Source organism: Engystomops pustulosus, chromosome 1 (genome assembly GCF_040894005.1).
Source record: "Engystomops pustulosus chromosome 1, aEngPut4.maternal, whole genome shotgun sequence".
NCBI classification, from domain to species: domain Eukaryota; kingdom Metazoa; phylum Chordata; class Amphibia; order Anura; family Leptodactylidae; genus Engystomops; species Engystomops pustulosus.
The window spans coordinates 166,040,164-166,067,010 of record NC_092411.1 but is presented as its reverse complement, the minus strand read 5'-3'; positions in this window follow the sequence as shown (position 1 = coordinate 166,067,010).

Below are 26,847 nucleotides of genomic sequence, written 5' to 3'. Positions count from 1 at the left end.
TCGCTACGGAAGCCTAGTAGAACCAAAAAGGATTTAACGTAGCGCACACCGATTGAGATGTAGTAGTATCAGTGGTGACAGCAGATACAGTCATGCAGCGGTAGTACAGTATGTTAGGTTAGGTAAGTACTAATAAGTAAATTGCTATAGGGGAATTTGAGATGTTGATTATTGAGATGTGAATTGTTATTATTATATAGAATATAATAAGATGGAATATGAGATGTTGATTATAGGGATGTTGATTATTATTATTATATGTTTATATTAGACTGATTCAATTACCTCGTTCAGGCCAAACGGGTGAAGGGTGTTTAACTTGAAGATCCAATATGACTCTCTCCTGTTTAAAGTTTTAATTCTATTTTTCGTGTCCTTTGCAATTTGTTCTATCGGAGTCACAGTGATCTTCCCAAAGTTTTTTTCATGTTCTAACAGTAGGTGCTTGGATAGACTATGTTTAAGAAATCCTGTTTTTACCTTGTGTCTGTGACCATTCATGCGTACTCTGAGGGTCTGGATTGTACGCCCCTTGTACTGTAGGACACAGGAGCAGTTAATCAGATAAATTACAAAATCTGATGCACATGATAGAGCCTGTTTTTATATTAAAACTCTCTCCTGTGCTGTTAGATTTATAAGAAGTAGTGCCATCACTAATAATATCACAGCATAAGCATTTTTTATGTTGGCATTTTTCAATACCGGGTGTTTCTAGGTTTTTAATTTGTTTATTGGTTATCCCACGTAACCGGCTGAGAGCAATTATGTTCTTCACAGTGGTAAAGGTTATTTTTCAGCCACTTGGGGTAGTGGCCACTTCTGTAGTCAAGAAAGCCATTGCTATTGACCTTCTTGAAATGAGTTTTTGTTATGATTCTACCTTCATTGTGAGTGACTTCAAGGTCCAAAAACACCGTAATGTCTGCGTCAACAGGTTCCATGAAAGTTATGTCCCAGGTGTTCGTATTTAGGTGATTTGCAAACCGAAGGGCTTCTTTCTTTGTCCCATTCCAGATGAGAAACAAATCATCTATATAGCGTTTATAATAGATGATGTTCTTCGTCCATTGTGTGGCCTGGTATATATGTAGGTCCTCGAACCGCCCCATGAACAGGTTGGCATAGCTCGGGGCGGCTCGAGTACCCATGGCCGTCCCACAGTTTTGGAGATACAACCGGTCTTCAAATTGGAAATAGTTGTGCTCGAGTACAAAGAGGAGACCCTCCATTAGAAAATCAATCAATTTGTTGTGTGTGAAGTGTATCAACCTTTTCTAGATACCAGCGTGATGCTTTAATTCCTAAATCATTCTTGATGTTTGAATATAAGGATGAGATGTCAAGTGTTAAAAAGCTGTATCCATCCTTCCATATAAAGTCCTCAAGGTCTAAGATGAGACTGGTTGAATCCCTTAAATATGAAGGTAAGTTTTTTACTAATGGCTGGAGGTATAGTTCAATAAAATGTGATAATTTGCATGTCAGGCAATCTATCCCCGATGTGATGGGGCGTCCTGGGGGATTTTTTTGGTCTTTGTGCACCTTTGGTAGGTGATAGATTGTTGATAAAGTGGGATGATTCACCATTAGAAATTGTTTCTCTTTATTATTTAAGATATTTAATTTATATGCTTTATTGATAAGGGACAGATAATCAGCCACATATTTTTCAGTGGGATCTGTTGTCAGGTGGATATTTCAATATTTCGAGAGCCTCCTTTACATATGTCTCTCGATTTTGGACTACTATACCCCCTTCCCCTTTATCTGCTGATCGGATGACTATTTTATTATTCTACTTTAATTTTTTAGGGCTATCTTTTCGCCGTTCGATAAGTTTGTCTGTTTCTTCTTTTTCTGCTGGCTTCTGCTGTTTTTGAAGTCTTCCGATACCAGTGTATAGCAGGTCGCAATGTAATGTCCTCGGTGTTGGGTGGGATTAAAGTTAGATCTTTTTCTCACATTCTGATGATGAAAAAAATCTTTTGGTGGACTGTTATTGTTGTTACTCGGATCCTTCTTCATTTTTTTATTTTGAAGAATCTTTGTTGTGTAAGCTTTTGTACATATAGGTTAAGGTCTACAAATAATTCAAAATCGTCCGTATTGTTATCTGGTCAGAAGTTTAAACCCTTTTTTAGGAGTGACATCTCGTCTTGTATTTATACTGAACAACACAATGTAAGATGTATGTTTTTTTGCCTGAAGAAGGTTCTAGTACAGAACCGAAACGCGCCACGATTTTTATTCATGTTTTATTCAATTTTTATGAAATAAAGCATGAGATTAATTTTAAGATCGGAACTCCGAGATATCCTTTTTTTGGGCGCTATAACCAACAAGCTTGGAATACCAGCAGTAATTTCCTTCACAGTCCTACAAATGGTAGCATTGAAAATGTCATCAAAGGTTGCACAAAATAACACCACCACAGCTCCACAAACCAAAGTATGAAAAAGTCATAAGCTCTAGAACAGAGATGGCAAACCTTTTGGAGCCAATCTACAACCAAAACCCACTTATATGTCGCAAAGTGCCAAAGTTTAGCAGTAACTTATTGATCCTTGCTGAATCACAGGTTTTAATCGTATTGGCGTCCTGAGTTCACCAATACAATAGAAAGATGATGGAGAAATTTGGATTGTAGCTTCCCTCCGGGGTCTACTGAAGAGGAAGAATCAGGGGACCCAGAGCAGAAGATCTGACAATAATCCATCTCTGTCCACACCTTCTCGCTCCGATGTCTCTTTAAAATAGCGCTAAGCATGGCCCATCCTGGGCTGTCTTGGATCACAGGAGAAAGCCTTGAGTCCTAGCTGGCAAACTATATGATGGGGTGAAGGCCTGGGTGCCCACAGAAAGGGCTCTGAGTGCCACCTCTGGCACCCGTGCCATAGGTTCGCCACCGCTGCTCTAGAATATGGCTAAATGAACAAAAAAATTGTACGGGTTTTAATTTCTGTAAATGTGTGAAAACATTATAAAACCTATACAAATCCTCGTGATCGTACCCAAAGAATAAAGTAAACATGTAATTAGAGATAGGCAAATTTCTCAAAATTCGACCAGGTTCGCTGAATTTTCCGATAAAAATAAGCTTCGACCCAAATCAGATCATGTCGAATAATGTTAAACAACAGGTATTTCCTGGCTGCAGAGAGCCTGCAGGGTGTTGTAGAATGTTTTGCCTTTCTCAAATATGCATAGGGAGCGTGGTTTGGAGTTCAAACAATGCTGTGTTTTAGTATGGCATGCAGATGACAGCCGCTGCTCTTAGAATCGGTTCACTCTTCAATTCCATGGGCACTTGCAGGGGCCAACTTCACCAAATAAGTAAAGCAAGGTAACGTCTGTGCCAGCTCAAAAGGACTGAGGTCCAAGATCCCACTATAACATCAAAAAGTACACTCTTTTTACACTGACATCAGATGTTTCCATAGATTATGACAGAAACTGTTCTGTTCAATGCTGACACATGTAGAAACCCCCCAAAAGAGTGGAGAGGGTGTCGGCAGTAATTTTGCATTCACATCGCTGATCATTTTGCCCTTCTTTTCATCCATCAGTGTCCGCTTTCAATCGGTCAATAATCCATCAGTATTGCTAAAGCCAAAAACAAACAGGAGTTGAGACAGGAGTTCCAAGGAGACAGTGGTTAGTTGACAGCAACATGGTAGGCCACAGTGTGGAGTGTGGAGGTGGCAGCAGCAGGAAGTCAGAAAGTGACAATCACAGTGTATATAGGTGGGCGGCAGCAGTAGCAGCAGCATGAGGCGTGAGAGTGACACAGTGAAAAATTCTGGTGGTGGCGGCAACATGGCAGGCCGCAGGATGGCACAATGACAGATTGTGGAGGTGGCGGCGGCGGCAGCAGGAGCATTAGGTTAGAGAGTGGCACAATCACAGTGTGTGTAGCTGAGCGACAGCAGTAGCAACAGCATGAGGCCTACCATGTTGCTGCCACAACCAGAATTGTGCCAATGGCAGAATGTGGAGGTGGCGGTGGCAGCAGCAGCAGGAGGTCAGAGAGTGGCACAATGACAAATTTTGGTGGTGGGAGCAACATGGTAGGCCACAGTATGGCACAATGCCAGATTGTGGAGGTGGCAGCAGCAGCAGGAGGTCAGAGAGTGGCACCATGACAAATTCTGGCAGTGGCAGCAACAAGGTAGGCCACAGTGTGGCACAATGACAGAGTATGGAGGTGCAGGGAGCAGCAGCAACAGCAACAGCAGGAGGTCAGAAATTGGCACAATGACAGAGTGTGGAGGTGGGTGGGTACCACCAGGTACCAAGATGGTGGGAGGCAGATGGAGCCACTGGCAGCCAATGTGTGGCATCAGGCGGGTGGCAGCATCAGAATAGTGGCTGAGGCAGGTAGTTAGAATCCAGACTCATATCTCAGCGTTTGCGTAGTGCTTACCAAGTAGGCCACCACCTGCTGGTGCAGGGTCTGCTCCATGTCCTGCTGCTGCTAGTGGTGGCTATCCCCCTCACTAGGCGGGTGAAGGAAGCGGCTCATTAAGGACTCAAGACTTTGGGAATGCAGAACCCCAACACCCTGGACTTTGAGCAAAATCACTCCATTTACTATGTTGATTTGACACGGTGTTCCTTTCTTCTTCTCAGAGTTCTCTGCCACATGTAACACGTTGTGCTCGTGCCCATTTTGCCAATAAAAGGGAAAAAAAACCTTTGCTCGCACGAATCACCGTAAACTTTGGATTCGTTATGAATCGAAGTTTTCCTGAAACTCGGAACGAATTCTGATTCGTTCGAATTGATTCGCCCATCTCTACATCTCTTGGGGTGGAAAAATCCAAGCCCACAAGAAAATATTCAATGCAAAAAAATGTGTGAAAAATGTAAAAAGGGCCAGGTAGTTAAGGGGTTAAGCAAGGAGAGGGCACAGCGTATAAAAGACAAGAAGGGAGGGAGCACAGTGTATAAAGTATAAAAGAGAGAGGGCCTAGTGGGCACTTTGTAAATAGGATGAGAAGGGAGGTGTGTGCACAGTGTATTAATGTAAGATATACAATGTAACAGATATACTGTATAAAATCACTGGGTTAAATCTAATGGGGTCATAGTATATAGCATATAAGCATGAAGCTGTGCTCACCCATTCCATTGTGGTTGATGCCTCTACTTTAAACTGCCCGGCTTCTCTGAAGTGTTGCGCATGCGTTGTGTATGCTGGATTCCGCTGTATCTGAAGTAAACACGCACATTCTGTAGGAAACGCTACCTGTGTCACTACTGCAGGAGCAGCCAGAGAACAACAAGGAGGAGGAGTGGTGGCACCACATTCAAACCTGTGGCCGGACTTCCTGCAGGTGCAGGCCACGGCAGAGCTGACCAGAGAAGCTCCGCCCACCAGCCTATCGTCCTGCAGAGAGGATGACAGCTCCATTGGCTGCCATGATGTGCCTATTCTCTGCCTATTCTTGACCTCCTGCTGGATATCAGGTAAGTGTAATGTGTATATGTATGTGTCTTCCCTGTGTATATGTGTTTTGTCATGCATAGCTCCCAACCGTCCCGGTTTTGCCGGGACAGTCCCGTTTTTCTTACCTCTGCCCCGTGTCACGGGCAGCTGTCCATTCCCTTCACACTGACAGAATATATATATATATGCATGTTATGGATGCATGTATCAGTGACAAGGCCTGGAAAGTTTTTAACCTCTTGACGCTCAGCGTCCAATATATCGGACACTGAGTGCAGTGAGTTAGTGCTCAGCGTCCGATATATTGGATGCTGAGCTTATGCCGGTTTAGCTAAAGATCTGAGGCGAACCGGCATCGGCAAACACGGGGTGCCAGCTGTAACTGATAGGCGGCAACCCCAGTGTAACACCTGCAGTTGGAGTGGGATCCGCTCGTCGGTTTTTAACCCGTTATATGCCCCCCCGAGCCATTTTCGGGGGGCGCTGATCGTTGCTATGGCAGTGCTGGGGTCCGATCTGGTCCCCACCACTGCCTGCGGGCACTGCCAGTAAGATGGCGTCTCTGACGTCATCTTACAGGCAACGTGTCAGCCTATCCATGTGCATAGGCTGACAATACCCTGAAATACATCAGTATTGAAGAGTATTATCATGAACAAGCAATTGGATGATTGCTTGTTGGAAGTAGTCAAAAAGTTACAAAAAAATGTTTTTCAATAAAAAATAAAGTAATAAATCACTAAAAATGCCCATAAGCCCCATAACATATAAAGCGACATATAACGCTAAAAAAAAGTCTAAATCATAACACAAACCCCACATATATAGTATCTCCGCGTCCGTAACAACCTGCAGAATAAAAGTAAATAATTATTGGACCCGCATGATCAACACCGTTAAAAAAAAACTTATAACCGGCACAATTTGACCATTCTAAATTTCACAACCATTTTGATTTCATTACTATGAAGATCTCAAGGGGTGAACAATCTTCCTAAAAGCTGTTTCTGATAGCTTGAGGGGGTCTACATTTGAAAATGGGTTGATACATATGGGGTTTTTGAGGCTAAATATGTAAAATTTCATTCAAAACAGTATTTATTCCCAAATTAGTAAATTCTGAAAATACGGAAAATCGCTATTCGATTTGTAAGCTGCGTAACATCTAAATAAATTACCCAGGCATTTAAAAAATAATGAAAATGTATAGTAGACATATGGAAAATGTTATTTAGTTGGTGAATCTATCTGCCTGAAAATTAAATTATTTCGAATTTCGACAATGGCAAATTTTTCAAAAAATTCATCATTTTTTCTTTTTGTAAATAAACGTAAAACTTATCAGCCAACATTTACCACTAAAATTAAGTACAACATGTGATGAAAAAAATATCTCAGAATCGTTTTGATAAGTAACAGTGGTCAAAAGTTATAACCATTTAAAGCGACGCAAGTCAGAATCCAAAAAAATCGGGCTGAGCCCAAGCTTTAAACTGGCTGCTTCCTTAAGGAGTTAAAGAGTGGATATTTTTAGCTAGTTGGCATAAGAAGTGGTATATGGGCAATAACATTTTGTGTTTTTTTCATGACACCTTAGTGCCCTTTTTGCATCTGTGTTTCCATCTTTTCAAAAATCCATAGCTTTTTTATTTATCCATGTACAGAGCTGTATGAGGACTTGTTTTTTTTACTTAACACATTATTTGCGCCAATTTCTTGTTAACTTTGCGCTTCATTTCACACTTTCCCTTGATATTTTGCATTTTTGTGTTTTAATAGATTTTTAAAATTTAAAACCTTTTTGTTCACTTTTCTCATGCTAAAAACTTTTTGGCGGCTGTATATAGTGATTGCTGGAGCTTTATATAGTGATTGCTGGGGGGCTGTGTATAGCGATTGCTGGGGGGGCTGTATATAGCGATTGCTGGGGGGGCTGTATATAGCAATTGCTGGGTGGGCTGTTTAAAGTGATTGTTGTAGGGGCTGTATATAGTTATTGCTGGGGGAATGTAGTCCAGACAGGGAACAGCAATATACCACCCCAGCAATCGCTACATACAGCCCCCCCCCGGAACAACCCCCCCGCAATCACTATACACAGCCCCCAGCAATCGCTATATACATCTCCCCCAGCTATTACTATATACAGCCCCCAGCAATAAAAATATACAGCCCCCAGTATTTACTGTCTACAGTCCCCTAGTAATCACTATATACAGCTCCCTAGTAAACCTAGTATATTTTGATTCTAGGGGGCTTTATTTAGTGATTACTAGGAAGCTGCATATAGTTAATTCTGGATGGCTGTATATAGCGATTTGGGGGGCTGTATCTATATACAGCCCCCCAAATCGCTATATACAGCCATCAAGCATTAACTATATACAGCTTCCTAGTAATCACTAAATACAGCCCCCTAGAATCAAAATATACTAGGTTTACTAGGGAGCTGTATATAGTGATTACTAGGGGACTGTAGACAGTAAATACTGGGGGCTGTATATTTTTATTGCTGGGGGGCTGTATATAGTAATAGCTGGGGGAGATGTATATAGCGATTGCTGGGGGCTGTGTATAGTGATTGCGGGGGGGTTGTTCCGGGGGGGGGGGCTGTATGTAGCGATTGCTGGGGTGGTATATTGCTGTTCCCTGTCTGGACTACATTCAATGGGGGCCTTGACCAGATTTTATGCAGGGGCTCCCCAACAATCTTAATCCGGCCCTAGCTGCTGCCCTTGTTGCTGAGGTGGCAGTGTCTGGGTCATAAAGAGGAGTGGACATGCATTGGATTTAAGAAGAGTGCGGGAGTGGACGGCGGCTGCTGCATGTAGGTGAGTATACATTTTTTTTTTTATTTTGTTTTGCATAAATATATATTGGGGCCATGTGTGGGGGACTAAATGTATAATGGGGGCATGTGTGGGAGACTAAATATATACTGAGGGCATGTGTGGAGACTGCATAGATTCTGGTGCCAAATGTGAGGACTAAATATATACTGGGGGCATGTGTGGGAATAAATATATACTAGGGGCATGTGTGGAGACTACATAGATACTGGGGGCATTTGTGAGGACTAAATATATATTTGGGGTATGTATTGGTGGCTAAATAATAATAATAATATTAGCAATTATAATAATCTTTATTTATATTGCGCCATCAAATTCCTTTACAAATCATAGGGGACATATACAAATATAATATTACATTAAAAAGTACAAACTGGAGAGAAGCTTGGAACTTGGCATATATCTGGTGTTTGCCGGATAACAGACAGGAAGAGACTGGCTGCTGCATTAGATTGTGGAGGAGAGAGTTTGGTGAGTGGAAGACCGATTAGTAGGGAGTTACAGTAGTCTAGTCAAGAGTGAATCAGCACAACAATTAGCGTTTTAGAAGTTTCAATTGTCAGAAATGGTCGGATTCTGGAGATGTTTCTGAGATGCATATATATATATATCTAGAGAGAGAGAGAGAGATTGAATATAAGGTGAAAAGAGGTCACATCCCCAAAACAACGGGCCTACTGCCTCGGTGCTATAGTGATTCCATAAACCGAGATGGAGAAATTATGGTTGGGTTGGGTAGTAGATGATGGAAAGACAAGAAGTTCAGTCTTAGAAAGATTAAGTTTCAAGAAGAGAGAGGACATGATGTTTGAGACAGCAGAGAGACATTCACTAGTGTTCTGGATTGAGGCAGGGGTGATGTTACGTGCAGAAGCATATAGCTGGGTATCATCAGCATAGAGATGATACTGGAAACCAAATCTGCTGAGGAACCCCGACACTGAGAGGAAGATAAGAAGAGAAAGATCCAGAAAAGGAGACACTGAAAGTGTGGTCAGAGAGATAGAAAGAAAACCAAGAGAGTGCAGTGTCCTTTAGGCCAGTGGAGCGAAGCATCCTGTGGAGGAGCTGGTGGTCCACAATATCAAATGCTGACAATAGATCCAGAAGAATGAGGAGCGAATAGTTGTCTTTGGATTTAGAGTCAATAAACGTTTATTGAAACATACAACGTACAATAAATCACAACGTAATTAGTCATAAGATGGAAGCAAATACAATATGAATGATACAGATGAATTGTGGTCCAGGAGGATACAATCCATAGGGCCACTTGTCATATAGGGCAGAGTACAAAATATAAACTTGATCCACATATAGGTTCTGAGCAAGACCGTATTGCTTCCTATAAACATTTTGATAACAAAGTCGTAGGGGTTAAGACGAAAGGTCACGGGGCAGACAAGGGGGGTGGGAATGAATATGTGGTGAAGAGTCTAGAGAGAGTATGTTAAGAAGAAAGTAGGAAAGAGGAAGTAGGGGGCAAGAATCAAGAGAGAGAGAGACCAACACCAGACCACTTCAGGAAAATGATCCCGATGTAACCCAGGCCGCAAAGGAGGGAGACTCCCTGAAGTTCACCCAGGGAGACCAGGTACTATGAAACTGTGTAATTCTGTCATTGTCAATAGCCCTTAATTCCTCCATTCTAAATATATGATTCAAGGCAGCCACCCAGTCCGCTCTAGAGGGGGGAGTCGAAGATCTCCAACAGCAGGGAATAATCTGGCGGGTAGCCACGAGAAAATGGCGTAGTAAACCCTTTTTGATCTTAGAGACTGGTCCCGGGAGGGCGGAAATAAGGGCCTGTTCCGGGGTAAAGGTCACATGGGATCTGGAAAATTCATTATACAACTGATTATCATTCTGCCACAAGGGAGCAATGAGAGGGCAGCCCCACCAGATATGTAGCATGGAGCCAATGTCACCCTCGCACCCCCAGCACCGGTCTGAGATCAATGGTGCGATACTATTGTGAGAGAATTTTAAAGTTTAGTTCTTGGAGTCTGCAGGAAGAGGAGAGGACATGAGTTAACATAAATACATTAGACCACTGTTCCGTAGTCAGTTCCTTCTCCAGTGCTGTTTCCCACGCTCTGGTATAGTATGGTTTTGAGTCCCCTGTCTCCCTTGCTAAAAATACGCCATACAGAAGTGATATTGTATGAGTTAGTTGGGTGTTAGTGAGGCATAACTCTTCGAATGTAGTGAGATTGGCTGTGAGGGCTGGTGTGGGTGCCAGAGAGGAAACAAAATGTCGGAGTTGTAGGAATATTAGCCAGGATCCCGGTGTGTTCCCTAACTCCGTGAGGGGGCAGAGCCCGTTTTCATCTACCACATCTCTTATTCTAGGTAGCGTGTTATCCATTCCCAATAGGGACCGGGCACCATGGCCGGCGCCAGCACCCGGCTTACCCGGGCAAGTGCCGGGGCCCCAGAGGTTCCAGAGGGGCCCACGACACCAACTGGCAACTTGTCGCCGATGTAATTGAGAGAAGCGCCGCACTCACAGTGCTGGCACAGCTGACAGGGGGTGGCACCGCAAGTGGACCCTCACACAATATAACTGCATCGGCGCGGCCGATGTATTTCTGCCGGAGAGCACCTAATACTGTGCAGGACGCTGCCGACGTGATGACTTCACGCCGCCAGCGTCCCTGCTGCTGCACAGGAGACGCTGCTCTCACTCTGAAGACGAAGCAGATGTAGAAGATGCGTGCACCGCTTGAGGTAAGTTGAGGAATAAAGGGCTTCTACGTCAATTGACGCCAGAAGCCAATCCTTCTCTATCGATACCCCGTCGAGTCTTCTCAGAAGATCTAATGAGTCTCAATTCCCCATGAGAAAGGGCTTGCTGCAGTCGCCTATTTCTTAAAATCAAGAGGGACGCAATTCAGACAACATGATGATTTTGTACTTAGATCCCTTATGTTCTGTCTTACCCATAATTATTTTTTGTTTGACGGCAAATTCTACCACCAGCTCAGGGGCACGGCTATGGGTTGGCCGTGTCTGCCAACCTACGCCAACTTGCTCCTGGGCTGGTGGAAGGATGCCGTCATTTTTGCACAAGAGAATTCTTTTTTTCAGCACATTGTAATTTGGTTACGTTATATTAACCACGTACTGGTGATCTGGAAAGGACCTAAGTCTCTTTTTGTAGATTTTGTGGAAAGTCTCAATCACAATGACATTGGGTTGAAATTTACATATGACATTAATCACGATAAACTACCATTCCTTGACGTATTACTTTCTAAGGACCATGATGGCACAGTACATACTGAGGTTTTTAGAAAGGCTGCAGCGACAAATTCTCTCTTGAGGTGGGAAAGTAGTCATCCTGTACCACTCAAGAGGGGCATACCACGAGGGCAATACCTCAGACTGCGAAGGAACTGTTCAGAGACGAACACGTTTCTAAAACAAGCAGATGACCTTAGACAAAGGTTTCTACAAAAGGGATATCAAGATCAGATCCTGAGAGATGCCTTCCAGAATGCATTGGGGAGAGATCGGGAAGACTTGTTGGTTCCAACCAACAAAGAGGATTCTGATCGCACTGTTAGATTCATCACCACTTTCAGTAATTGTTTAGAAAAAATAAGGGAGATTGTCTCCAAGCATTGGGGTACTCTCCTAATGGATCCGGACATCTCTGATGCCATTAGTGAATCACCCTCTATCACCTATAGAAAAGGCTGCTCCCTAAAAGATAGACTAGTCCACAGTCATTTCTCAAGCACGAATAATGTGACCTGGCTTGATGAGGCAAGACCAAAAAGCTCATACAAATGCAGCGGATGTGTGGCATGTCCTTTTATCCTAGTAACCAAGGAATTTAAGGCAAATGTGACAGGGGAGCAGATTGTGATTAAAGCCTTCATTAACTGCAAAACGGAAGGTGTGATATATAGGGTGATATGCAGATGTGGTATGGAATATATTGGCAAGACTTACCGTGAATTTAAGAAGAGAGTTGGTGAACATCTTGCCGACATTAGACACTCCAGGGACACCTTGGTTGCCAAACATGTTCTCGACTACCATCAGGGTGATGTTAATGTGTTGAGATTTCATGGTATTGCCCATATACCACGAAGTGTAAGAGGAGGGAACTGGGACAAAAAAATCCTCCAGATGGAAACAAGGTGGATTTTTAGACTTGGAACAGTAGCACCAGCAGGACTTAATGAAACCTTGAGCTTTGCTGCATTCATAGACACATAATACATCCCCCTCTAGCACTGAATGGTTTGCATGACTATGACTAATGTATAGAATAATGTGTATTGCCAACATTTGTAAAATTGATTCTTTTCTGACATATTTGGGTTGAAGTTTAATCTCTGCTGTACCTATGGTACAACCTAGTCCTGATTGAGCCCTTTTTGATAAGCCTCTCTTCTAGGCGCTGTATTTTTTAATTTCTTCTTCTTTTTAAAATCATTGTGCCGCCTCTCGTAATGACATATCTAAACTGAGGCTGCATCACTGCCAGAAATATCATTTTATATACCTCTTTTTTATATCAAAACCATGTGTCGCTTAAAGAATGCCAGATACTCACATACGCGACTCTTTTGTTTTGGTTCTGCCCTGATTTTACTGGCGGCTGAGCTGGAGCGGGGCGTTTACTTACGATCCCCGACATTGCGTCCTAATCCTAGGGATCCGCCTCATTGAATCAGGTGACCGGTCATGTGACCGGATCACGTGACTAAGGCAGAAACGAGCGGCTTGAGCGCGCCGAACGCTGTATAAACAGCCGGACATGCGCAGAATACCCCTGCACACGCCAGCCGAGCATCTGGTACTTACTATGCCGGGCTGCACTTGGAATGGAGTCACTGCTCTGTTCTAATAAGCCTAGCTATACATCTTTTATTATTTTCAGGAAAGGATTAGTCTAACTTGATCTTTATCCCCTGATGAATCTGCATTATAGCAGAGGAAACGCGTTGGGATTGTTGTGTCTGGAGACTATCTAGTTAGGGTAAGACATCCAGTAGGGATAGCTGTGGAACGTCCTTGTCAGGACGGGAGTCTGGGCACCCGAAGGGTAATACAAAGCTGAGGGTTTTACAGGGTCTCCGCATGAATTGCATGAACCAATGACCTGAGATCTCCAGGAATGGTAAGATCACCTTATGCTTTCCCCATTTTCTCCACACAGTTTGGCGGACGGTAAGAACAGGCCATCTGCTATTTAAGTGCATGTGTCCATATTGTGCCCACATTGTGGCCACACTAAAAATTAAGATTGAAGTGTTGGGAATGCTATATAGTGGAAGTATCTGATGAGCAATCTATGCATATCTAGCTTATCCCTCACATGCACCTGGTTGCCCTACGATGTGTAGATAGTTTTCCAATTATTACAGGATAGCTATATCTAACTATGCTACGTTTTGCTGTCCTCCTGATGAATTTGTTTTGACAATATTTTTTGAGCATCACGTAACACTGGTTGTTACCCGACACGTGGTTGCTCATATGATGATAGCATTTTGTTTGTATTGTGGTTTATGAATTAAATTTTAGGAATTTGAATAAAAGTTATATTTTACCCACCTTGCTATAAGATATTAAACACAAATTTTCTCCAAGCCTTCAGGATAGTCTGCAGAGTATGTGGCAGATGAAAGGGTTGTAAATAGAGATGAGCGAACATACTAGTCCGAGCTTGATGCTCGTTCGAGCATTAGCGTACTCGAAACTGCTCGTTGCTCGGACGAGTATTTCGCCAGCTCGAGAAAATGGCATCTCCCGCCGTTTTGCTTTTTGGCGGCCAGAAACAGAGCCAATCACAAGCCAGGAGACTCTGCACTCCACCCAGCATGACGTGGTACCCTTACACGTCGATAGCAGTGGTTGGCTGGCCAGATCAGGTGACCCTGGAATAGACTAGCCCCTGCCCGCGCTGCTCGGATCATTCTCTGTCTAGATGCCGCTAGGGAGAGAGCTGCTGCTGGTCAGGGAAAGCGTTAGGCTGTTCTATTAGAATAGTGTTAGGCAGGAGTGATTCTACAAGAACCCAACAGCCCTTCTTAGGGCTACAAAAACGTTTTATTTTACTTTTTTTTGTTTGCTTGTGGCTGGGCTTGCTGGCATTAGTAGTGCAGCTAGTACCATATTGTGAGGAATTTGCAGGGAGACTTGCTACCGTTGTGTTTAGCTCTTAGTGACACACATATCCACCTCAAACACCGAAGTGGGACAATTTATTAGGGGTTTGATTAGAATTAGGCAGAGTCTGCTGATTTATTTTGTTTTACCTTTATTTCTTTTTATAGCTCAAAGTCATATTGCAAAGCAGTGTGCTTTCACTGTAGGCTAGAAAATAGCCATAGGAGAACCCCAACGGCTTACTCAGGCCTACAATAGCGTTATATTTTCCTTTCTTTTGTTTGCTTGGGGCTGGGCTTGCTGGCATTAGTAGTGCAGCTAGTACCATATTGTGAGGAATTTGCAGGGAGACTTGCTACCGTTGTGTTTAGCTCTTAGTGACACGCATATCCACCTCAAACACCGAAGTGGGACAATTTATTAGGGGTTTGATTAGAATTAGGCAGAGTCTGCTGATTTATTTTTTTTTTACCTTTTTTTCTTTTTATACCTCAAAGTCATATTGCAAAGCAGTGTGCTTTCACTGTAGGCTAGAAAATAGCCATAGGAGAACCCCAACGGCTTACTTAGGCCTACAATAGCATTATATTGTCCTTTCTTTTGTTTGCTTGTGGCTGGGCTTGCTGGCATTAGTAGTGCAGCTAGTACCATATTGTGAGGAATTTGCTACCGTTGTGTTTAGCTCTTAGTGACACGCATATCCACCTCAAACACCGAAGTGGGACAATTTATTAGGGGTTTGATTAGAATTAGGCAGAGTCTGCTGATTTATTTTTTTTTACCTTTATTTCTTTTTATAGCTCAAAGTCATCAGGCACAGCAAAAAATCCAGTTGTGTGCTGTCAGTGTAGATTAGAATCTAGCCATAGCAATAGGATAGCATCGTTTTGTTTAAAAAAAATAAATTAAAAACACAAAAAAAAAAAATTTAAAGTTTACACTTTAATTTGGAAAATGTTTAACCCGAGGGCTAGGGGTAGGGGACGAGGGCGTGGACGTGGGCGTCCAACTACTGCAGGGGTCAGAGGCCGTGGTCCTGGGCGGGGTGAGACACCACCTGCTGATGAGGGAGCAGGGGAACGACGCAGAGCTACACTCCCTAGGTTCATCATGTCTCAAGTTACTGGGACTCGTGGTAGAGCACTGTTGAGGCCAGAACAGTGCGAAGAGGTGATGTCGTGGATTGCGGATAATGCTTCTAGCCATTTGTCCACCAGTCAGTCTTCCACGCAGTCCACCCATGTCACCGAAATCAGAACTCCTCCAGCTCCTCCACCTCAGCCTCCTTCCCCCCAGTCTGCCCCCTCCCAGCAAAATTTGGCATTTGAACCGGCATACTCTGAGGAACTTTTTTCTGGACCCTTTCCACGGTCACAAACCACTTGTCCGGTTGCTGCTGAGAAATTTTCCGATGCCCAGGTTTTCCACCGGTCGCAGTCTGTGGGTGATGATGACATTATTGACGTAGTGGAAGAAGTGTGTAAAGAGGTGTCGGACGATGAGGAGACACGGTTGTCAGACAGTGGTGAAGTTGTTGTCAGGGCAGGAAGTCCGAGGGGGGAGCAGACTGAGGGATCGGAGGATGATGAGGTGACAGACCCAAGCTGGGTTGATAGGCCGGGTGAACACAGTGCTTCTGAGACGGAGGCGAGTCCTGTAGCAGAACAGGTTGGAAGAGGCAGTGGTGGGGCCAGACGGAGAGGCAGGGCCAGAGCTGGTGCATCAGCGCCAAATGTTGCCAGTAGTCAAGCTCCCGTGGCGAGGGCTAGATTTTCAGAAGTCTGGAGGTTCTTTAAAGAAACAACGGATGACCGACGGACTGTGGTGTGCAACCTTTGCCAAACCAGGATCAGCAGGGGTTCCACCACTACTAGCTTAACTACCACCAGTATGCGCAGGCATATGAATGCTAAACACCCCACTCAATGGCACCAAGCCCGTTCACCTCCAGCCGGGCACACCACTGCTCCTTCCCCTGTGTCATCTGCTAGTCAGCCCCCTGCCCAGGACCACGGCCCAAACACCTCCCGTGCGAAAACCCCATCTTCGCCTCCACGATCCTCCACAGCATCCACCAGCGTTCAGCTCTCCATACCCCAGACGCTGGAGCGCAAAAGGAAGTATAGCGCAACCCACCCACACGCCCAAGCCCTCAACGTCCACATCTCCAAGTTGCTTAGCCTGGAGATGCTGCCCTATAGGCTGGTAGAGACCGAGGCCTTTCGAAACCTCGGTATTCGGTCCCCAGCCGCCACTACTTTTCCCGATGTGCCGTCCCAGCCCTGCACAAGCACGTGTCAGAGAACATCATCCGTGCCCTGACCAACGCCGTTTCTGACAAGGTCCACCTGACCACGGACACGTGGACGAGTTCTGCTGGGCAGGGCCACTATATATCGCTGACGGCACATTGGGTTAACTTGGTGGAGGCTGGGACCGAGTCTGACCCTGGGGCTGCTCATATACTGCCGACGCCGAGGATTGCGGGGCCTACCTCGGTCCAGGTCTCAAAGTCCTCCTCCTCACTGTCCTCCTTCTCCTCCTCTTTGTACACTGAAGCATAGGAAACTGGCTATTTTTTGCCAGGGCCAACTGGCTCTAGCTATAGTACTCTATGTATTTAATTTTTCTGGAGGGCCACCTACCCGGTCCTCTGTTTTAAGCAATTTTTGGGAGTGCCACATACAGGCACTTAATCTATTTAATTTTTCTGGAGGACCACCTACCTGCTCCTCTGGTTTGAAAACTTTTTTGGACTGCCACATACAGGCACTCAATTTATTTAATTTTTCTGGACGACCACCTACCTGCTCCTCTGGTTTGAAAACTTTTTTGGATTGCCACATACAGGCACTCAATTTATTTAATTTTTCTGGAGGTCCACCTACCTGCTCCTCTGGTTTGAAAACTTTTTTGGACTGCCACATACAGGCACTATCCAAATTAAATTGTCTCCATAGCAGCCTCCACATGTCGTCTTTTTAGCTGGCTCCACACGTTGTCTCCATTGCTACCTCCACACGTCATCGCCATAGCTGCCTCCAAAAGTCGTCCATATAGCTGCCTCCATACATGGTCACCTTATCAAACGAACTGTGTCAGGCAGAATTTTGGGTTGTTTTCATGGCTTCCACATCAAACTTGTTAACTTTGTCGCCCCTGCTGTGTAATCTACAAAATATACTGGCAAACTTTTATCATTTACCGATATTATTTCAGCGCTTCTTGCGCATCTGTTTACATTCCCCTCACCCGCCATATCCCAAACTTATAAGAACGCTACTACACTTGATCTTATACAAAAGGTTCTTAGAAGTGCTGTTTGGGGAGTAGCCTAGAGACAGGGGCTTGGATTGGCGAAAGCTCGCCTGGCAGCGGAGCGCCAGCTCCATCTCAAGATCCAACTAACATAGTTTTAACTGCAGCACCTTAGATCTACTACTTGTTCACTGCCTCCATACATGGTCCCCTTATCAAACGAGCTGTGTCAGGCAGAATTTTGGGTTGTTTTCATGGCTTCCACATCAAACTTGTTAACTTTGTCGCCACCCTGCTGTGTAATCCACAAAATATACTGGCAAACTTTTATCATTTACCGATATTATTTCAGCGCTTCTTGCGCATCTGTTTACATTCCCCTCACCCGCCATATCCCAAACTTATAAGAACGCTACTACACTTGATCTTATACAAAAGGTTCTTAGAAGTGCTGTTTGGGGAGTAGCCTAGAGACAGGGGCTTGGATTGGCGAAAGCTCGCCTGGCAGCGGAGCGCCAGCTCCATCTCAAGATCCAACTAACATAGTTTTAACTGCAGCACCTTAGATCTACTACTTGTTCACTGCCTCCATACATGGTCCCCTTATCAAACGAGCTGTGTCAGGCAGAATTTTGGGTTGTTTTCATGGCTTCCACATCAAACTTGTTAACTTTGTCGCCACCCTGCTGTGTAATCCACAAAATATACTGGCAAACTTTTATCATTTACCGATATTATTTCAGCGCTTCTTGCGCATCTGTTTACATTCCCCTCACCCGCCATATCCCAAACTTATAAGAACGCTACTACACTTGATCTTATACAAAAGGTTCTTAGACGTGCTGTTTGGGGAGTAGCCTAGAGACAGGGGCTTGGATTGGCGAAAGCTCGCCTGGCAGCGGAGCGCTAGCTCCATCTCAAGATCCAACTAACATAGTTTTAACTGCAGCACCTTTAATCTACTACTAGTTCACTGCCTCCATACATGGTCCCCTTATCAAACGAGCTGTGTCAGGCAGAATTTTTAGGTGTTTCACCAGATACATAGTGGAACTCGGCCCATCTGTCGCCGCCATGCTGGAGACCTGAAGTTGCAATCATAGCAGCGCAATATGGATGCCCCATACTGTCGCTCTTAATCATGGAACCATTTCCGTAAAAACAATTAAAAATAGAACCACTATGCTATTCCATTATTCCTAGGTGAAATATTCAAACGACCCGGTCTGCTTTGAAAATTATAATTTTTTCAAAGTAAACGCTTCTGGCCCCCAGGCCCATTTTGGGTGGGGAGGAGCCGAGAGACAGGGGCTTGGACAGGCGAAATCTCGCCTGGCAGTGGACCGCCAGCTCCATCCCAAGATTAGGCAGCCTCAGAGGCATCCATGCATGCTGCCCCTGCTGTTTCCTGTCCATTTTGCCTCCACGATCCTCCACAGCGTCGACCAATGTCTCATTTCAACTCTCTATACCCCAGACGCTGGAGCACGAGAGGATATGCAGCACATCATCCCCTTATCAAACGAGCTGTGTCAGGCAGAATTTTCAGGTGTTTCACCAGATACATAGTGGAACTCGGCCCATCTGTCGCCGCCATGCTGGAGACCTGAAGTTGCAATCATAGCAGCGCAATATGAATGCCCCATACTGTCGCTCTTAATCATGGAAGTCGTCTCCATGGCTGCCTCCACATGTCGTCCCCTTATCAAAAGAGCTGTGTCAGGCTCATTTTTTGGGTGTTTCACCAGATACGTTATGGAACTTGGTCACTATGTCGCCACCATGCTGTGTTATCGACTAAATATACCGTCAACCTTTTGTTCACATAGGAAATCATTTCACCTCCTTTGGTGAAACCTGAGTCCATTTAGGGTATGTCGCCATGACACTCTCTAGCCTGCCACTGCTGCCGCTGCCTCTGCATGCCGTCCTTTATAGTGTCAGGGTCAATTATTGGATGTTTTAGATGCTATCTGGCCTCATTCGGTCAATCCATCATGGCCATGCTGTTGCCCATAATTTTGGCATAATGGTGCGATTAAGCAGCCTCAGAGGCATCCATGCATGCTGCCCCTGCTGTTTCCTGTCCATTTCCGTGGTGTTTCCATCCTTTTCTGAGGTTCCCAGGTGTTTGGCCAAGCTTCCCTGTGCAGACCCTTGGTCCCCTTGAAAAATGCTCGAGTCTCCCATTGACTTCAAGACGAGATTCGAGACGAGCACTCGAGCATCGGGAAAAGTTTGTCTCGAATAACGAGTACCCGAGCATTTTAGTGCTCGCTCATCTCTAGTTGTAAAGTGACGGATTGTGGCAACCAGAAAAAACCAAGTGCCTGTGGGGGGGAAATTTCCAATACTGATGTAACCCACAGTTTCGTCGACTTATGATGAAAAAAATCCAAGACACATGTACCTATTGCCGCTGTATGATAGGATATGAAATCTGGCATCCCCGCCCCCCCATTTATTTTAGATCGTATAAGAAGGTTCCTTCTTATACGAGGTAAGGAGCCCCGCCAAACAAAGTGGCGGGCCAATTTTTGAAGGGATATGAAAAAGATACGAGGTATATCCCAGGGCACAGTCTGGAAAAGGTATAGAAGTCTGGGTAGGATATCCATTTTTAGCACATTGATTCTCCCAAACCAGGATAAGGTCAGTGGTTGCCATTTAATCAGGTCAGCCGCTAAGGCTTTCAGCAACGGTTCATGGTTGAGAGAGTATAAGCGAGAGAGATCCGAGGGAATATGGACACCCAAATACTTAATGGACGTATCCGTCCAGCGAAAAGGGAACACCGATGCCAGGTGAGACACCTCCTTTTGGGGGAGTGACACATACACCATCTCCGATTTCTGTAGTTTAACTTTGAAATTACTGAGTCTCCCGTACGTGTGAAATTCCTTCAATATTGCTGGGAGAGAGATACGAGGATTGGTGACATAAAGGAGCAGGTCGTCCGCAAATAGGGACAGTTTATGGTGATTTGTCCTATCAGTATTCCCTGAACATCGGGGTTGCCACGATTCCATTACTAGGGATATAAATAGGGCGACAGGGGGCAACCCTGCCTTGTCCCATTAGAGATAGACAGCGGTAGTGAAAGTGCACCATTAACTCTAACCCTGGCCGAAGGGCTTCGATATAAGGCCATGATTCTCTCTCTCATATGAGGGTCAAGGGACGGAGCGCAAGGTAGCCTCCAGGAACCCCCAGTGTACTCGGTCAAAAGATTTTTCAGCGTCAATGGATAATAGGCACATGGGGGTTATGGAGGTCTGGGCCCTCGCTATCAAAGAGGTAGTCTTAATCGTATTGTCCCTGGCCTCTCGCCCCGGGACAAACCCCACTTGTTCTTGGTGTATCAAAGAAGGAATGAAGGGCTGAAGTTGGAGCGCTAGGAGTTTAGAATATATTTTGGTGTCCACATTCAACAGGGATATCGGACGGAAGTTCCCACAATGAGTCTGGTCTCTTCCTGGTTTGGAGATCACAGAAATGTAGGCTTGCAGGGCTTGGTTTGAAAATGGACAATTCTCAGAAATGGTATTAAAGGTTTTGGTAAGCAAGGGAATCAATTCCAGTTTGCATTTTTTGTAAAATCTAGGAGTAAATCCGTCAGGGTTTGGACTTTTACCCGTTTTGAGGTTTATGACAACAAATGCAACCTCCTCTTCCGAGAAATCTTCCTCCAAAGAGGAGGCCTCAGCATCCGGAATAGTGGCTAACGAGTTCGTCTCTAGATAACTGTTGATCTCCTCTGTGGAGGGTTCAGAGGATCTGGGTTGATTACCTCCAATGTTATATAACTCTGAATAGAATTTGGAAAATTTGTCTAAAATTTGGTACTCTTTATGCACCAGCCCCTTTTCCGGGGAATTTATTGCAAAAATATGAGTGGTCGGGTTGCGGGTGTGGAGTGCTTTGGCTAGCCATGCTCCGCATTTGTCACCATATTCAAAGAAGCCCTTCTGCATGCGCTCCCTAGCACAACAGTATTTTTGGTCTAGGATAGACAAGAACTCCTGGCGTATGGAGGAGATCTCTGCTTTTAAGAGCTCCGAAGGGGTCAACTTATTAATGCATTCTTTGTCGGCAAAGGATCTTAATAATGTTTTAAGTTTATGGGCTCTCTCTTGTTTCAATCTAGTCCCATGTGAAATGAGGATGGATTGTAATTTACTTTTGAGAGCATCCCATGTGGCTGGGAGTATGGAAGCATAGGGATTCTCTGAGGCGGAGCGGATTGCTGCTTTCAACTCCTCAGAACATAATTGATCATCTAATAGATGATCATTAAGCCGCCATTTGCCTTTCCGGCCTGGGAAGGGGGAACCCTCTAGGGCGCCAAATACCGGGGCATGATCGGACCACAGGAATGTATCAATGGAGCATCTAGGTAACATATCTAGCAACCTGGATTGTATTTTGAATCTATCAGAATGTAATTCAGAGTTTTATGAAAAGCAATAGAGACCCCCCCTGCCTTCTTATCCGGGTGTGGACAATGGAACCATTTGGAGTATAAATTGGTTGGGCAGTTAGGTATCGCGTTCGCCACAAAATGAGTTTCCTGAAAGAGAGCTATAAGAATTTTCTGTTTATTAAGCCTATATAATATTTGCCCCCTTTTTGCCGGGGTATTGAGACCCTTGACATTAAAGGAACAAAAAGACAGCACCAAGTTATGCATAACTGTGTTAGTTCGTAGGGATAAAGATGAGAGAAGAAAGGCTAGAGAAGGGAGGGTATAGGTTAGGGTTGGGAAAGGGAGATAAGACAAACACACCAGGCAAACTACAAACCAATAAGCCCTAATCTATATAAGTCTAAAGATCAGGGTGGGGTGTCAACTATGTATACACGAACGGGCCTGCCATACGTGTAAACCCCAATGGGAAACGGGTAAACTAGAGAGGAGGAGTACGCGAATACAGCATCTGCGACCCCCCTATTGCCGTGAGTGAGGGAACGTGAAAAAGAAAGAGAGAAAGCTATCTAATTTTTGCAAGAAATTTTAAAGAAAAGAGGGAAGATCACATGGACCACCCCTGCAGGTGTAGGTTATTTCTGATAACTGAAAAGTATTGCACATCTGCAGCTAAAACACAATAGAATGTCAGCACAAGACTTTTGGCAACTTGACAATATGTAACACACCATCAAAGAACTCATACAGACATGATATGTCACTGATTATCTGGTGCACCCTAACGCCCTCTTCTGCCTCCGCGATCTCGGCGTCTCGGAGGTCTAGCCGGGAGTGGGGGGACACCCCCCAACCCCTCCGGTACAGGCAACCTAGGTCACTCAGTGATGATCGGAGCCGGAAAGCCCAAGGCAGCCGCTAGATCAGGAGCCTCAGCCGGATGTCGTAGAGTATATCTGCCCCCTTTGTAGCGAACATGGAGACAAAATGGGAATCCCCAGGAGTATGGAATGTTCCTGTGGCGGAGCTCTCCAAGTAGAGGTTTAAGGGCCCTCCATTTAAGCAGCATGAGACGAGACAAGTCCGGGAGTAGTTGTAAGTTTGTGCCTTGGAACTGGATGTTTTCCATATCTCTGGCTTTGGACATTATGGCATCCTTGATTTGGCATTTATGAACCCTGCATATGACATCTCTAGGTGGAGCCTGGTCACCGGGTTTAGCTTGTAGGGAGCGGTGCGCCCAGTCCAATTCTAGAGGCGTGTGAACCGGGACCTCGAGTATAGAATTAAATATCTGCCGAAGGGTGTCATGCAAATGAGAGGCTTCTACTGTTTCCGGTAAGCCACGGACTCTTATGTTGTTGTGACGACGCCTGTTTTCAGTATCATCCAACTGGTCAGCTAGAAATTGTAATTGGAAGGAATGCAGAGACAGGGTAGATTCAAGATTGTCCATTCTGTTAGAAATGGATGCTTGGCTGTCTTCTGCAGCAGAAACTCTAACGGTGAGATTTTGAACGTCTTCTTTCACTACCCCTAGTTCCGCCCCATATGACTGTTCCAATCTCGCCATGTAACTTCCCATGTCTTCTCTAGTAGGGATAGAGCGTAGGTGAGCGTGGAGGGCTCTCAATTCCGCTAGCATCCCCAATTCTTGTGATAAAAGGACAGACGGAAAGCCAGACATCATCATCTGTGATTGTTGTGGTAGCAGAGAGGGGTGTGTGGAGCAAGGTAACATTGCAGTTACAGATCCACACGGGTAGAGTGATGCGGACAAAGAAGGTGACGGAGGAGATGCAATGGCTGCTGGGGAGCAATTCCCAGGTGTGGGTGGCCATTCCTCGCCTTGAGAAGACCAGAGGGCTGGAGAGTGTGGATTATCCAGTCCCTGGGGTAGGGAACAGTCCAGGGTCACATTTTGGTCTGGAGTTGACCTATGGTGGGCCTCCTGTTGAGGACATGTCATGCCCTTCTGGGTGGCTTCCCCCTCCCCAGCCTCAGCATCAGATGCTGACAATAGCCCAAAGTCAATATTTCTGGGGGCCACGGATGACCCTATCAGCTGGTCAGCCGCCTGGGGGCCCGGATCCACTTGGCCAGATGAAGCTGCCTTGTTTGAGGGAGCGTGAGGTGACGCAGCTGTACTGCCATGCTCCTGCCTGATCAGCACCGCACTCACCTCCGGTCTGCACATGACTCCCAGCGGTGTCATGCTGCGTGGTATGTCCGGAGCCCGTCTGCGCCGCCATCTTGAAGGACATTGCGCCGAGCTCCCGCCAGAAACTCGGGAGCCTTCTCTCGGGGAATCCTACCCCACGGGCTACAGATCTATCCCTGGTACCTGGTGATTGGTGAGTACGGGGCTGTAATGCCGGTGTGTGGAGGACCGCGTGGAAGTTCCCGCCGCCATGTCGGCACCACGTGTCGCAGGTGCTGAGGCTGTCAGGGGAGACAGAAATCTTCCGATCCCTCGAGCAGCTGTCTTGGGCACGGTGGCACTTGATGCCTGGGGTGTTCCCCTTTTCTTGGGACCCCTCTGGGTGTATTCTGTAGATAGCGGTGTGGTACGGCTTTCAGCGGGGTTTCGGCTGCAGGAGCTACTCTGAAGCACGTCTAGCCTCCTCCATAGTTCGGCCACGCCCCCTTGTCTTTGGATTTAGCAGTGAGGAGATCATTGGAGACTTTAGAGAGAGCAGTTTCAGTGGAGTGCATAATAAAGAAACCAGATTGTAGGGGTTGAGGAGAGAGTTGCTTGAAAGAAGAGGGGACTACACCAGCAGAGAGAGAGAGGTTGAAGATTTTAGTGAGGCTAGAAGTGACTGCTGGGGAGAGAGACTGTACAAGATGTGAGGGGATGATGCACTGATACAGATAGTGGGTCAAGCAGAGAAAAGGAGCCTGTACACTTCTTCCTCTGTAATTGGCTCAAAGGAAAAGAGTGAACAAGATAAGGTAACAGATTTGTGGGGTGAGTGGTTTGAGAAATTATTTCCTGACAAATGCAATAAATTTTATATTTAAAGTAGGTGGCCAGATCTTCGGCCCTGAGGTCTGTGACAGGTGGCTGCACCTTTGGTGTTAGTAAGGAGTGAAGAGTATCAAAGAGCCTTTTGGGGTTGTTAGAGAGAGAGTATATTAGATTAGTAAAATAGACCTGTTTAGCAAGGTGAATTGCAGAGTTATAGGTTTTTAGCATAAATTTGAATTGCAGAAAGTCTGCAAATGTGCACTATTTTCTCCACAGACGTTCAGTAATCCTGGAGCACTGCCAAAGGAAAAAAGTTTTCTCTGTGTGCCATGGTTTCCTGTGTCTGTTTTGAAAAATTTTGGATAGTGTATGGTGCCATCTCATCTAGCGCACTTCAGACAGTATGATTTATTGGTTAGTAGCCAGGTTTGGACATGTGTAAGAGGAGATGGGGATAGTGCAGACTGTAAGGTTTCTGTGAGTTGGATGTGGTTTCCGGTATGAGCGATGTGTGGTAGGATTCAGAGAAGGTGAAGGATTATTGAAAGTAAAAGAAAGGAGGTTATGGTCTGAAAGTAGAAAGGAAGAATTGGTAAAATTAGGTATTAAAGAAAGTCAGGAGAAGACAAGGATGTTTCCCTCATGAGTGGGGCAATCAGAGAGTTGTGAAAGACTTAGAGAAAGTAGGTAGTGCTAAAGAGCTAAGAGGTAGGAGGGGAAATCGGATTGTTAACAGGGATGTTGAAGTCTCCCATGATGATGGTTGGAATGTTACAGGATAGAAAGTGAGAGATTCAAGAGGCAAAATGGTCAAGGAACTGATAGGCTGAGATGGGAGGAGGGTATACTATAGCCACACAAAGATTGAATGGGCAGAAAAGTCCTAGGGTGTAGGAATGACCTGGAAAGTACATTGCAAAGAGAGTAGTACGCCTACACATCCTCCCTGCATATTCTCAGGTCTGAAGCAGTGAGAAAAGTGTATATACTGGTGGTATGTGTGGGGACTAAAGATATTGTGGGGGGGGGGACATTTGGGGACTACATAGATACTGGGGGGAGCTTGTGTGTCGATTACATATATACTAGGGTTCCTGTGCTATCTAAATTAATTAGGATTTGCTGGTGTTAAATATGACTGATTTTGGGGAAACTATACGGTAGTATATATTATAATATGTTGACACACCCAGGTACCACCCGGGTGGCAAATTCTGCAGAGATAAGTTATGGAGGAGTTCACATGACATTCTCTACTTGAAGGAAAAGAATTGGCAACAATGAGGACACTACAGGAAGAAGAGACGAAAAACGAGACCAACTCAGACATAGGAGACAGCTGCAGGCTAACAGTAAGTGATGTCTTTGCCCGATTGCAGCCCAGATGTGCAGTACATTTAAGGCCCTATGCAAACTACTGTATAGGAACATTTGTACAGCCGCAAGCTTGTAGCCGTACATACGTCCCCCATAGGCTGGCAAAGGGCACACGGAGCGATAGGGTGCATCACACATTCCCCTCTGTACACAGGGGAATATAGGATACTTCCTATCCTTCCCTTTGATACAGCGCTGTGTGGCATGCATCCCTATGTGGAGAGGTCACCCCTCCTCCTCTTCATGGCGGCGAACACATGTCTTCCCTGCTACGGCCCAGCAAGCATACGTTCGTGTGAATGTAGCCTTATGCTGGTATATATTGATGTGTGTGGCAAATTCATTTTGGTAAATGGTGTTTGCTACATTCATTACACGTATA